Genomic DNA, 15,925 nt, shown 5'->3' on the forward strand with positions numbered 1-15,925 from the left:
CTATGTGTATGTAAACTTCCGACTTCAACTGTATATACACACACTACCGTTCAAAAGTTTGGGGTCACTTAGAAATTGTCCATTAAAATAACATCAAATTGATCAGAAATACAGTTTAGACATGGCTAATGTTGTAAATGGCAATTGTAGCTGGAAACGGCTGATTTTTTATGGAATATCTACATAGGCGTACAGAGGCCCATTATCAGCAACCATCAGTCCTGTGTTCCAATGGCACGTTGTGTTTGCTAATCCAAGTCATTTTAAAAGTGAAGAGGCGACTCCGGGATGCTGACCTTCTAGGCAGAGTTGCAAAAAAAAAGCCATATCTCAGACTGGCCAATAAAAATAAAAGATTAAGATGGGCAGTCTGCGATATGGCTTTATCTTTGCAACTCTGCCTAGAAGGTCAGCATCCCGGACACTCTAATGTATTTGTCCTCTTGCTCAGTTGTGCACCGGGGCCTTCCAATCCTCTTTCTATTCTGGTTAGAGCCCGTTTGCACTGTTCTGTGAAGGGAGTAGTACACAGCGTTGTACGAGATCTTCAGTTTCTTGGCAATTTTCACATGGAATAGCCTTCATTTCTCAGAGCAAGCAGAGACTGACGAGTTTCAGAAGAAAGTTATTTGTTTCAGGCCTTTTGAGCCTGTAATCAAACCCACAATTGCTGATGCTCCTGATACTCAACTAGTCTCAAGAAGGCCAGTTTTATTGCTTCTTTAATCAGCACAACAGTTTTCAGCTGTGCTAACATAATTGCAAAAGGGTTTTCTAATGATCATTTAGCCTTTTAAAACGATCAACTTGGATTAGCAAACACAATGTGCCATTGGAACACAGGACTGATGGTTGCTGATAATGGGCCTCTGTACGCCTATGTAGATATTCCATTAAAAATCAGCCGTTTATAGCCATTTACAACATTAACAATGTCTACACTGTATTTCTGATCAATTTAATGTTATTTTAATGGACAAAAAAATTGCTTTTCTTTTCGAAAACAAGGACATTTCTAAGTGACCCCAAACTTTTGAACGGTAGTGTATTTATAGATATATATATTTCAGAGAGAAAAAAAACATATGGGGGATTGGAAGTGATGCAGACAATTACATTGATGGAAGTTACAATCTATCTGCAATATTATAATAATAATAAATAATAATATGCCATTTAGCAGACGCTTTTATCCAAAGTGACTTAGTCATGTGCGCATACATTTTTACGTATGGGTGGTCCCGGGGATCGAACCCACTACCCTGGCGTTACAAGCGCCATGCTCTCCCAATTGAGCTACAGAGGACCACATATTAAAGCTGATCTACCCCCAAAACAAAAACAAAACACAAAAAAACTGTGAATAATCTTCACTGCACACAGAGGATGATAAGCAAATCCCAGAATTTGTGTGTGTGTGTGTGTGTGTGTGTGTGTGTGTGTGTGTGTGTGTGTGTGTGTGTGTGTGTGTGTGTGTGTGTGTGTGTGTGCATGCCTGCGTTAAGCAGGGATCTGAGAGCCACCAGTCTGGAAATCACATTAGATGAGCTTAGGACAAAAAGTGTTAGGCACCACTGTACTAGGGAATGGAACAGGGGATAGAAAACCAATCTGTCGCTTTTCCTGCATGGTTTCCTGCATAAGAAAGCATTGTTGGTTCAGGACACCTCCTGATAAGCAATGCTCAGTATTGCATAGTGCAACCTTAATATTGCATGAGAGTTAAAACAATGACACTGGGGGCAATGTTCTGTATGCATCATCACTTTACAAAAAATGGGGAGCAATGTCACCTTGAATTTCACAACAAACATTAAAACATGACATGTTGTCTACAGACTCTGTATCCTCGTCGGATTGTGAAAACAATGTTAATACATATAGCTACCCAAGCAGAACATGGGATAAGAGTGTACATAATCATAGGAATAGGAAACGTCACCAGCCATAATGGGCTTCTTCTTCCCACCTTTCTATGTGTGCCATTTTCTAGCCCAGGTGTAATTATGCCACAGTGTGGAGCTTAAATATAGGCAAGCCACTCAAAGAGGAGCTCTCCCTCTCTGTGGTGCAACTCAATATTAGGAAGGTGTTCCTAATGTTTGGTATACTTTTGTTTTCTGTCTTTCTGTTGTCTGGAGGTCAAACCAAGACTGTTAAAACAGTCAGCCTGGACAACCCCCTCCCTCTCTCTCTGCCTCTTCTCTCTCACTCTCTAGTTAATGTCACCTCTCCCAGGTCTTACTGACAACTACCCTCTTTCCATTTACTTTAACAGGCATCATTACCCACTGAGCACCAACCGACACCGGACGTCCATGGACATTGAAAAGTAGTTGAAATGTGGTCAGTCCACCCTGGCCTTGATGTTAATGTCCACATACGGACAGGACTGGACCAAATCTGAACCTATCATATACAGTGCATTCGGAAAGTATTCAGACCGCTTGACTTTTTCCACATTTTGTTACGTTAAAGCCTTATTCTAAAATTGATTAAATTGTTTTATCCTCATCAATTCCCACACAATACTCCATAATGACAAAGCAAAATCAGTTTGTTTTAATGTTTGCAAATGTATAAAAATAGAAAAACTGAAATATCACATAAGTATTCAGATCCTTTACTCATTACTTTTTTGAAGCACCTTTGGCAGCGATTACAGCCTCGAGTCTTCTTGGGTATGTCGCTACAAGCGATAAGGGATCATAGCTTTCACCTGCATTCACCTGGTCAGTCTATACCATGGAATGAGCAAGTGTCGTTAATGTATAGGCTTGCCATAACAAAGGGGTTGAGTACTTATTGATACAAGACATTTCAGCTTATCACTTTTAATTAATTTGCTTACATTTCTAAAAACATTTGGTTTAACTATTCCCTTAATACAGCATTGGCAAGGATGACAAGAGCATACACTGTGGCCCTCAAGGACTGGAGCTGTGCACCGTGCAGGGTTCCTATGACTGACATTACAGTGCCTTGCAAAAGTATTCATCCCCCTTGGCATTTTTCCTATTTTGTTGCATTACAACCTGTAATTTAAATTGATTTTTATTTGGATTTCATGTAATGGACATACACAACATAGTCAAAATTGGTGAAATTAAAAAGATAACTTGTTTAAAAAAATATCTAAGAAATAAATGACGGAAAAGTGGTGAGTGCATATGTATTCACCCACTTTGCTATGAAACCCCTCAATAAGTTCTGGAGCAACCAATTACCTTCAGAAGTCACATAATTAGTTAAATAAAGTCCACCTGTGTGCAATCTAAGTGTCACATGATCTGATCTCAGTATATATATACACACCTGTTCTGAAAGGCCCCAGAGTCTGCAACACCACTAAGCAAGCGGCACCCTGAAGTCCAAGGAGCTCTCCAAACAGGTCAGGGCCAAAAGGCATATGGGAGACTCCCCAAACATATGGAAGAAGGTACTCTGGTCATATTAGGAATGATGGATGGCGCTTAATACAGGGAAATTCTTGAGGGAAACCTGTTTCAGTCTTCCAGAGATTTGCGACTGGGACGGAGGTTCACCTTCCAGCAGGACAATGACCCTAAGCATACTGCTAAAGCAACACGTGTGGTTTAAGGGGAAACAATTAAATGTCTTGGAATGGCATGGTCAAAGCCCAGATCTCAATCCAATTGAGAATCTGTGGTATGACTTAAAGATTGCTGTACACCAGCAGAACCCATCCAACTTGAAGGAGCTGGAGCAGTATTGCCTTGAAGAATGGGCAAAAATCCCAGTGGCTAGATGTGCCAAGCTTATAGAGACATACCCCAAGAGACTATGCACGCTCAATTTCTTATTTTTTGTCTTATTTGTTGTTTGTTTCACACAACAAATATTTTGCATCTTCAAAGTGGTAGGCATGTTGTGTAAATCAAATGATACAAACTATTTTAATTCCAGGTTGTAAGGCAACAAAATAGGAAAAATGCCAAGGGGGGTGAATACTTTCGCAAGCCACTGTACATGAGGTGTGTAGTGTAGGATTTGTTAGACTATCTGCAGAACATCTAGGTCTAGTTCCAATTGATCAGCGATCCTAAACTTACAATAAGTATACTTGGTGGCATCTCTCCTGTTATTTATTTATTTTCTGGGGAGGGTGTTGCCTTCAGCAGCCATTACACAGAGGGGGGAAAGAGAGTAATCTATCGAAACCTCAGTGGAACAGACACAGCTTAAAAGAGCGAGGACAGGATTTTGACACACGCATACATGGAAAATTGTGCCTGCAACGTTTGCTCTCTTATTTCGGGGATGGGTGGATTTGGCGATGGCAGGGGACAGACTCAGACAAACAAGGTGGCTGGTTTATGGGAGCTGACATACGCTGATCAAGCCCAGGTTCTCTTTGCCTCCGTAATCCCTTTTATCATAGACTCGTGAGAACACAGCAGCAAGAGTATATTCGACAGGGCTGCTTTCAGGCCAGTGGAAAAACATGCCGTGAAATCAAATTGTGCAAATGAGAAAACACAACCAAAGATGTGCCGGGGCGGAGTTGGCCTTCTGAGCCATTTGTTTTGTTGCAGATCGTTTTTTTTGAATCCCTGAAAGATTAAGAGGCTGCAACTTGCAAAGCTTCAACCCATATCCTGTTTAGTTAGGATATACAGTGCCGTAAAAATGAATTTGTCCCCTTTCTAATTTTCTCTCTATTTTTGCATTTTTTATACACAATGTTATCAGGTCTTCAATCAAAACCTAATATCAGATAAAGGGAACACATAACACAAAATCGGGGGCAAATACTTTTCCATGGCACTGTACAAAATACACCTTTGATGGTCAAGACAACACAAATTCAAGTAAATCAAACATCAAATTAAACCATTCAAGTAGCAAGGCTAATGGTTTAGAAAAGCTAGCCTTAGTAAGCATGATCATCTTACATTTACATTTTAGTCATTTAGCAGACACTCTTATCCAGAGCGACTTACAGTTAGTGAGTGCATACATTTTCCATACTGGCCCTCCGTGGGAATCGAACCCACAACCCAGGCGTTACAAGCGCCATGCTCTACCAACTGAGCTACAGGAGGCCAATCATGTTCATAGTCTCTCCATTCCCTCGACCTCTCTTTTTATAAGTAACAATTAGCTTGTCCTTTAACAAATGTCTTAAAACAAATGCAGACCTGACAACCTTGAATAATTCTTATAAATACCACTTCAGAGTGGCGGCGGCACCACCAGCCCCACGGACCCCACGATGGCACACGTGCTACACCCACACTGCTTAAATCATAGGCAAATGTACCTTTTTAGCCTAATGTTGGCAGAAGACTGCCACAGAAGGAATGGTAGACTATAGACTCTTAGGGGGACTTGGTAATTGACTGCTCTTCAGTAGATAACTGGAATTACATTTAAATGTACAAATCAGGGCTCTCCCTATATGATTTTCTGACAAGGTGGTGCCTAAGGTTGGGTAGGGGGGAGGTCCGGAGGTGGTCAGTCAACTTTCCCATCAGGATTTGGAGCATTTTGCATTTTAGAAAAACCTGTAACTGCCATTTCCTGAAACCTAGAGTCTTAAATGTTATCAAACAATGTAGCCAACACAGGATGGGCATAGGCACGGGTGGACTGGGGAGCTAGGCCCACCCAATAAGATTGAGCAACAAAACATAAAAATGACACTGTATTTTTACCTAAATACAGTACTTAACTTGGGCAGGAGCTCACCGGAACTGAGTCCTGGCAGCTAACATTTTCTTCTGCTTGAGTTCCTGCACCTCCTATAGAATATTAGCTCAAAGTATTGAGGAATTCCTGCAACTAAAGATAAATGGTACTAGCACCCAAAATGAGTACCGGCACCTACTTCAGTCCAAGTCAAATACTGGCCTATACATGCATACACCATCAGACAAAATTAATATAAAGCAGTGGGGAGGGGGTGGGAAAAGGAAAAGGACATATATTGACAACAACAACAATAATATAATAATAATAATAATAATAATAATAATAATAATAATAATAATAATACATTTTATTTGGCAGATGCCTTTCTGGACACTCAAGGACATAATATAATATAATATAATAATATAATATAATAATATAATATGCCATTTAGCAGACGCTTTTATCCAAAGCGACTTACAGTCATGCGTGCATACATTTTCTTGTGTATGGGTGGTCCCGGGGTTCGAACCCACTACCTTGGCGTTACAAGCGCCGTGCTCTACCAGCTGAGCTACATAAAATATAGCGCTGTACACAAAATCAATGTAATGTAGGTCAATGTAATGAATTTGAATTATGCTTGATTATTTACCAAGGAAAAACTAAACTAAACACGATCAGCTCATCAATTTGAAAAAAAAAATTGGTGGGTTCTGGCATGTGTCACTCCGCAGTGATACCATGTGCAGTAAACAGTAGCTATCGCAGTGTAGGCTACTCACTGTTAGCTAGCTAGACTTGGCTAACAAAAACACACAAAATGGCCAAACAAATCTCACTGTTCAACTGGGATGTTAGCTACCAGTTCCCGAAACAAAAAACTGCCAGCAAGGTTTGGGGACTCGCATGTTACATCTAAAGAGGGGAAAGCAGCCCCTGTTACGAGCAACTCGGATTTACAGGCATTATGGAACGAGATATTGGACAGACAATTTATGGAACTCAATAGTCATTTTCAGAACAATCATACGGGATAATGAAGAAGGCTGCAGCTGCCTGCCCCGATCCAACTCATTTGGTAAAATTACAGTGATACGGCCACCCAGTACCCATTATGGCATTTCTGTGGAGGACGTAGAACTAACTGTTTTTGTACAGCAGCTTAAACAAAAGTTACAAGAGGGTTGGCTACTTTTGATTTTAAAAAAATAAAAAAGTGCATCTTTGCTAATAATACGATAGGTGCACTTAATTCAGCTGCCCTGCATGCCGGGTAGGCGAAGTGTTCCCATTTTGAACCATTGTATTTGTCTGAAAATACAAATCCGCTGCCCAATCGGAAACCTTAGATCACCGTGTCTACATCAGTGTCCACGAGTCCACAGCCAAATGAATAGTGACTGTAGAGCAGGCTACTGTAAGATTTCAAAACCATACCTAGAGAGAGATTGTCAGAGAATACAGCAAAGGGGTGTTTTTTTGGTCACACAATACCCCATAATGTCAAAGTGGAATTATATTTTTCAAAATGTTTACAAATTAATTCAAAATGAAAACCTGAAATATCTTCAGTCAATAAGTATTCATACCCTTTGTTATGGCAAGCATAAATACGTTCAGGAGTGAAAATTTGCTTTACAAGTCACATAATAAGTTGATCGGACTCACTCCGTTTGCAATATTGTTTAACATAATTTTTTTTTAGGACTACGCCATCTCTGTACCCCACACATACAACTATCTGGAAGGTCACTCAATCAAGCAGTGAATTTAAAACAAAGATTCAACCACAAACACCAGGGATGTTTTCCAATGTCTCAAACAATCTATTTGTAGATGGGTCAAAATAAAAAAGCAGACATTGAATATCCCTTTGAGCATGGTGAAGTTATTAATTACACTTGGGTGTTAGGCCTACTACTGCTAGGTAGCTCTCTCCCTCCCCTCTGTCTGTCCTTGATTGCAGGAGTGAGGTCTGGTGTGCGGGAGTCAGGGTTCCAGCTGCAGCTCATTCACCATAATCACCTCAGCCTTTAAGACCCGGTCAAACTTACCACTCATCGTCAGATCATAGTCAAGACGACCATGTTAGTCTCGCTGCCGACTCAACCTGGTTATTTTTGCTCTTTGTGTTTTTGGCCTGTTATATTTACTTTTTCTCCTGTGCCACAGATATTTGGAACCTGACTCCTGCCTCCGCTTCACTCCTGCCACCACCATCCTGCTCTCCATTACCGGACCTCTCTTTTGGACTCACCACGGACACTAGGACATTACGGTACCACACCTGCCCTGTTCTGGATCTGTTACCCTCCCTGTACCTGGACTTGCTCTTCCCCTATATTTGGAAACCTGGACGTTGAACATTGTAAATAAACCTGTTAAAACTTCTCTGGCTTGGTGTACTTGTCTGCATTTGGGTTCTATCCAGTTAAATCATAACAGTGGGATGGTGGATCAATACACCCAGTCACTACAAAGATACAGGCCTCCTTCCTAACTCAGTTGCCGGAGAGGAAGGAAACCACTCAGGGACTTCACCATGAGTTTAATGGTTGTAATAGGAGAAAACTGAGGATAGATCAACAACATTGTTGTTACTCCACAATATTAACCTAATTGACAGAGTAAAAAGAAGGAAGCCTGTACAGAATACAAATATTCCAAAACATGCATCCTGTTTACAACAAGGCAAAGATACTGAAAGAAATGTGACAAAGAAATTTACTGTTTGTCCTTCATACAAAGTGTTATGTTCGGGGAAAATCCAATATAACACATTACTGAGTACCACTCCCCATATTTCCAAGCATAGTGGTGGCTGCATCATGTTTTTCAGGATAAAAAAGAAACGGGATAGCGATAAGCACAGGCAAAATCCTAGAGGAAAACCTGTTTCAGTCTGGATTCCACCAGACACTGGGAGATTAATTCACCTTTCAGCAGGACAAAAACCTTAAACACAAGGCCAAATCTACACTGGAGTTGCTTACCAAGAATACAGTGAATGTTCCTGAGTGGACGAGATACAGTTTTGACTTAAATCTGCTTGAAATCTACAGCAAAACTTGAAAATGGTTGTCTAGCTATGATCAACAACCAATTTGACAGAGCTTGAAGATTTTTGAAAATAATGGGAAAATGTTGTACAAACCAGGTGTGCAAAGCTCTTAGAGACATAACGTGAAAGACTCACAGCTGTAAATCGCTGTGAAAGGTGATTATAACATGTATTGACTCAGAGGTGTGATTACTTATGTAAATTAGATATTTCTGTATTTCATTTTCAATACATTTGCAAAAAGGTCTAAAAACATATTTTTGTCATTGTCATTATGGGGTATTGTGTGTAAATGGGTGAGAAAAAACAAACAAACAATGTAATACATTTTGAATTCAGGCCGTAACACAACAAAATGTGGAATAAGTCAAGGGGTATGAATACTTTCTGAAGGCACTGTAATAGGCTAAAACAACTGACCTATTACCAGTGTTATCATATAGTCTTGCTTGAGATTCAAGTTTTGAAATATAAGGGACGTTATTTATAATAAAGGGTAGGCCTACATGGAGAAAATCGGACCTCTCATCATATATGATAATAGGCAAATGCAAGACACAATATTTATTTCCAGTCAATGTAAATAGCTAATACTTTTTCGGAAGTTAATATTATTGGAAATATAACTTGCCCTGTGCTTCTCCGGCAATTTATAATTTATTTGATTTCACACAATACATTTTAGGCACACTTGATGTCCCGCACCCAGCAGAGAATTGCACTCGGCTTGCATTTTTAATAAGAAAAGGTTGGTGACCACTGTTCTGGTCTATATAAGCTATGGCCTATTATTATGTTAATTAGCATACTGTTAGTCTATAATTTATGTTTCCTTTGATATGCAGCCATAGCCTAATGCAAACCTGATCTACCTTGATTAACACCAGAAAAGACTGGCCTCGTTGGACCCCCCTTTGGAGCAATGACGTGTCTTTTGGACGTCAACATTCGAACAATCTAACAAAATAAATGTCATATCTGCTACCGGAATAATCATTATTTGGTTGTGTTTATGAAGGCCTTATGTAACATTAGAATACAAAATCAAATGTATTTCAAAGAACAAAATAGCATTTTCATTAGTTTATGCAACTGTAGGCTATATGTACAAACGAAAAACCAATTAACAACACAATTCAAGTGTTTAAAATCATGTAATAAACATTAAAGACCATTCATTATTGTTTTGTTAAGGGCAGGTCTTAAAGAACATTATGAATTTAAGAAAATGCATTTCAAAAGAACCAAATGGCATATTTTGAGTTTAAATAAACTACATGACCAAAAGTATGTGGACACCTGCTAGTCAAAAATCTCATTCCAAAATCATGGGCATTAATATGGAATTGGTTTCCCCTTCGCTGCTATAACAGCCTCCACTCTTCTGGGAAGGCTTTACACTAGATGTTGGAACATTGCTGCGGGGACTTCAGCCACAAGAACATTAGTGAGTTCGGGCACTGATGTTGGGCGATTAGGCCTGGCTCGCAGTCGGCGTTCCAATTCATCAAAAAGGTGTTTGATGGGGTTGAGGTCAGGATTTGTGCAGGCCAATCAAGTTCTTCCACACAGAACTCGACAAACCATTTATGTATGGACCTCAATTTGTGCACGGGGGCATTGTCATGCTGAAACAGGAAAGGGCCTTCCCCAAACTGTTGCCACAAAGTTGAAAGCACAGAATAATCTAGAATGTCATTGTATGCTGTAGCTTTAAGATTTCCCTTCACTGGAACTAAGGGGCCTAGCCCGAACCATGAAAAACAGCCCCAGACCATTATTCCTCCTCCACCAAACTTTAGAGTTGGCAATATGCATTAGGGCAGGTAGCGTTCTCCTGGCATCCGCCAAACCCAGATTAGTCCATCAGACTTCCAGATGGTGAAGCGATTCTTTACTCCAGAGAACGCGTTTCCACTGCTCCAGAGACCAGTGCCGGCGAGCTTTACACCACTCCAGCCGATGCTTGGCATTGAACATGGTGATCTTAGGCTTGTGTGTGGCTGCTCGGCCATGGAAACCCATTTCATGAAGCTCCCGACGAACAGTTCTTGTGCTGACGTTTCTTCCAGAGGCATTTTGGAACGCGGTAGTGAGTGTTGCAACTGAGGACAGACGATATTATCACACTACGCGCTTCAGCACTCGGCGGTCCCGTTCTGTGAGCTTGTGTGGCCTACCACTTTGCGCTTGAGCCATTGTTGCTCCTAGACGTTTCCACTTCACAATAACAGCACTTACAGTTGACTAGGGCAGCTCTAGCAGGGCAGAAATATGACAAACTGACTTATTGGAAAGGTGGCATCCTATGACGGTGCCACATTGAAAGTCACTGAGCTCTTCAGTAAGGCCATTCTACTGCCAATGTTTGTCTATGGAGATTGCATGCCTGTGTGCTCGATTTTATACACCTGTCAGCAACGGGTGTGGCTGAAACAGCCGAATCCACTACTTTGAAGTGGTGTTCAAATACTTTTGTATATATAGTGTATGTTACTCTGCTTTGAGTATTGTGAGTGCACACGAGGAGTGCATTTAATCACAGTAATTCTGCCAAACGGCTATATTGTGAAATACAGCAAGGGTTCATTTTTAAGAATTGTTTGGCAAGGATATGTGATTTGGAAACTGCAGAATCTGCTCTTTCTGATACTATACAGTGCATTTGGAAAGTATTCAAACCCCTTGACATTTCCCACATTCTGTTACGTTACAGCCTTATTCTAAAAGGGATTAAATAAAATAAAATCCTTATATCTACACACAATACCGCATAATGACAAAGCAAAAACAGTTTCTCCCATTCTTCTCTGCAGATCCTCTCAAGCTCAGTCAGGTTGGATGGGGCGCGTCGCTGCATAGCTATTTTCAGGTCTCTACAGAGTAGTTCGATCGGGTTCAAGTCCGGGCAATGGCTGGGCCACTCAAGGACATGCAGAGACTTGTCCCAAAGCCACTCCTGCGTTGTCTTGGCTGTGTGCTTAGGGTCGTTGTCCTGTTGGAAGGTCCGGAGCGCTCTGGAGCAGGTTTTAATCAAGGATCTCTCTGTACTTTGCTCCGTTCATCTTTCCCTCGATCCTTACTCGTCTCCCAGTCCCTGCTGCTGAAAAACATCCCCACACCATGATGCTGCCACCACCATGCTTCACCGTAGGGATGGTGCCAGGTTTCCTCGAGACGTGACGCTTTGCATTCAGGCCAAAGAGTTCAATCTTGGTTTCATCAGACCAAAGCATCTTGTTTCTCATGGTCTGAATCCTTTAGCTTCCTTTCGGCAAACTCCAAGAAGGCTGGCATGTGCCTTTTACTGAGGAGTGCCTTCCGTCTGGCCACTCTACCATAAAGGCCAGATTGGTGGAGTGCTTCAGAGATGGTTGTCCTTCTGAATGGTTCTCCGATCTCCACAGAGGAACTCTGGAGCTCTGTCAGAGTGAACATCGGGTTCTTGGTCACCCACCTGACCAAGGCCCTTCTCCCCCGATTGCTCAGTTTGTCCGGGCGGCCAGCTCTAGGAAGAGTCTTGGTGGTTCCAAACTTCTTCCATTTAAGAATGATGGAGGCCACTGTGTTCTTGGGAACCTTCAATGCTGCAGAAATGTTTTGGTACCCTTCCCCAGATCTATGCCTTGACACAATACTGTCTCTGAGCTCTACGGACAATTCCTTTGACCTCATGGCTTGGTTTTTGCTCTGACATGCACTGTCAACTGTGGGACCTTATATAGACAGGTGGGTACCTTTCCAAATCATGTCCAATCAATTGAATTTACCACAGGTGGACTCCAATCAAGTTGTAGAAACATTTCAAGGATGATCAATGGAAACAGGATGCACCTGAGCTCAATTTCAAGTCTCATAGCAAAGGGTCTGAATACTTATGTAAATGAGGTATTTTTATTTTTAATACATTTGCAAAAATATATAAAAACCTGTTGTCATTATGGGTGTGTTGATTGATAATTTAATTTAATCAATTTTAGAATAAGGCTGTATGTAACTAAATGTGGAAAAAGTCAAGGGATCTGAATACTTGGCTACCATACTAGGCTACCATTCATTCAACATGCCTTGTTGTCATTGGTGAACTGACTATTATCGCATCCTTAGTAGCCTACTGTTGACATACAGCTATATTTGTATTTTTTTTGAATTTTATTAGGGATCCCCATTACTACTCTTCCTGGGGTCCAAACATATCAAGACACTTACGTTATACACTACTGGTCAAAAGTTTTAGAACACCTACTCATTCAAGGGTTTTTCTTTATTTTTACTATTTTCTACATTGTATAATAATAGTGAAGACATCAACACTATGAAATAACACATATGGAATCATTTAGTAACCAAAAAATTGTTAAACAAAAAATATATTTTATATTTGAGATTCTTCAAATAGCCAACCTTTGCCTTGATGACAGCTTTGCACACTCTTGGCATTCTCTCAACCAGCTTCATGAGGTAGTCACCTGGAATGCATTTCAATTAACAGGTGTGCCTTCTTAAAAGTTAATTTGCGGAATTTCTTTCATTCTTAACGCATTTGAGCCAGTTGTGTTGTGACAAGGTGGGGGGGGAATACAGAAGATAGCCCTATTTGGTAAAAGACCAAGTCCATATTATGGCAAGAACAGCTCAAATAAGCAAAGAGAAATGACAGTCCATCATTACTTTAAGATATGAAGGTCAGTCAATCTGGAAAATTTCAAGAATTTTCAAAGTTATTCAAGTGCAGTCGCAAAAAACATCAAGCGCTATGATGAAACTGGCTCTCATGAGGACCGCCGCAGGAAAGGAAGACCCAGAGTTACCTTTGCTGTAGATGATAAGTTCATTAGAGTTACCAGCCTCAGAAATTGCAGCCCAAATAAATGCTTCACAGAGTTCAAGTAACAGACACATCTCAACATCAACTGTTCAGAAGAGACTGTGTAAGTCAGGCCTTCATGGTAGAATTGCTGCAAAGAAACCACTACTAAAGGACACAAATAAGAAGAAGAGACGTGCTTGGGCAAAGAAACACGAGCAATGGACATTAGACCTGTGGAAATTTGTCCTTTGGTCTGGAGTCCAAATTGGAGATTTCTGGTTCCAACCGCCGTGTCTTTGTGAGACGCGGTGTGGGTGAACGGATGATGTCCGCATGTGTATTTCCCACCGTAAAGCAAGGAGGAGGAGGTGTTATGGTGTGAGGGTGCTTTGCTGGTGACACTGTCTGTGATTCATTTAGAATTCAAGGCACACTTAGCCCACAGCATTCTGCAGCGATACTCCATCCCATCTGGTTTGGGCTTAGTGGGACTATCATTCCCCCTAAGGAGACTGAAAAGATTTGGCATGGGTCCTCAGATCCTCAAAAGGTTCTACAGCTGCACCACCAAGAGCATCCTGACTGGTTACATCACTGCCTGGTATGGCAACTGCTCGGCCTCCGACCGCAAGGCACTACAGAGGGTAGTGCTTACGGCCCAGTACATCACTGGGGCCAAGCTTTCTGCCATCCAGGACCTCTATACCAGGCGGTGTCAGAGGAAGGCCCTAAAAATTGTCAAACACTCCAGCCACCCTAGTCAGAGACTGTTCTCTCTGCTACTGCACGGCAAACGGTACCGGAGCGCCAAGTCTAGGTCCAAGAGGCTTCTAAACAGCTTCTACCCCCAAGACTCCTGAACATCTAATCAAATGGCAACCCAGACTATTTGCATGGTGGCTATTTGAAGAATCCAATATAAAATATATGGAAGGTAAACCTTCGCCCCAGCCTGAGGTCCTGAGCGCTCTGGAGCAGGTTGTCATCAAGGATCTCTCTGTACTGTATCTTTCCCTCGATCCTGACTACATGATTCCACATGTGTTATTTCATAGTTTTGATGTCTTCACTATTATTCTACAATGTAGAAAATAGTAAAAAATAAAGAAAAACCCTTGAATGAGTAGGTGTGTCCAAACTTATGACTGGTACTGTAGTTGACCACACGTGGGTAGGCTAATGCTTCAAATCCTATTATAACAATTTGATGACTTTGGGAGTTTCAGTAAGCAACAATTTGATGCCTTCAATTACATTAGCCTACTTTATTACAATATTTCTGTCATTCAGTGATATTTATTCCCATATAATTTGTTATGGATCCATCCAGATGTGGTTAGAAAACAGTGCATGTGGTGGGCTATACAAAGATATGGGTGAAGTGACATGCCTCGCAAACACCCATTAATAAATGTAAAGTCCCTAAACTCGGCAAGAGTCTATTGTCCTGCTGATAGCCCATCAAGGGTGGATGGCTTGTTTTGTATTCCAATTTATTGGAAAGGCTGCTTTCCATTCTCAGCCTGACTCTCTGCCACAGCTTATTTCTATTGCTGTTATCTATTCGGTAACATTCCACAAGTAAATGTAATAAATAAAACATACATTGAATAGCTCAGATCTGGAAAATATGTTAAACCTTTTTTTTGTTTAATTTACCTGTGCTTAGTAGCCAAGACTTTATGGCTTCGCCATCAACTTGTTAATTTAGCAGACATCACTTGCATATATTCATTCAACACATATATTTTAAGAATATAATGGAATATAACATAACATTTTAGTTTCTCTCAGAATAAACACCTTACAGTGTCACAACAGTTTAAGTAAGTAATAGGCTACAGTCCAATGACAGCTTCTTCTGACAAAGTAGAAACAACAAAGAAAGTGAGGAAGAGCAATTCTAACCCTTTGTTCTAAATTCAATCACCCTCTTCTTCTTCTTCATCCTTCTCATTCCATTCATTCAAATTAAATTGTAATACATTTTGTCACTCTCGTTCAACAACTCCAAATCACTTTTGCATGTGCGCCAAAGGGATAACTTGAAATAACATGACATAGGTTAATTAAATAATCGAAAGGAAAATTTTTATTATTTATTAGCCTAGAGGATATAAGTATTTTAGGCATATCATGTGAATTAGGCCTCATGTAAAATCATTGTCAAAGCACAAGAGATACTGTTGCATGACAAACAGGTGCTGTTAGATTACAATACTATTTTTCTGCCCGTTTGGAACAGTGTAAACAACACTAAATAAATTATGAGTAATACCAGAGAGTCTGTTCTAATGAAACAAAATTGTAAAGCCTTTATTACACCATAGCAAAGTTTAAAAACAGCCAGATTTGTGACATTGCTTTATCGAACATTTTGCGGTTGCATGAGGCTT

The 15,925-nt window shown here is 40.6% G+C and overlaps 1 protein-coding gene and 1 non-coding gene across 2 annotated transcripts in view; both read right to left on the reverse strand.

Annotated features, from left to right (window-relative positions):
- Positions 1-15,925, reverse strand: part of LOC121535278 (GPI ethanolamine phosphate transferase 2-like) — a 128,628-nt gene that overhangs the window by 88,535 nt on the left and 24,168 nt on the right. The window lies entirely within an intron of this gene.
- On the reverse strand, positions 4,993-5,068 carry trnat-ugu. Its single transcript has one exon. It is a non-coding gene; the product is annotated as a tRNA-Thr (tRNA).

This window comes from Coregonus clupeaformis, chromosome 2 (genome assembly GCF_020615455.1).
Source record: "Coregonus clupeaformis isolate EN_2021a chromosome 2, ASM2061545v1, whole genome shotgun sequence".
In the NCBI taxonomy this organism is placed as follows: domain Eukaryota; kingdom Metazoa; phylum Chordata; class Actinopteri; order Salmoniformes; family Salmonidae; genus Coregonus; species Coregonus clupeaformis.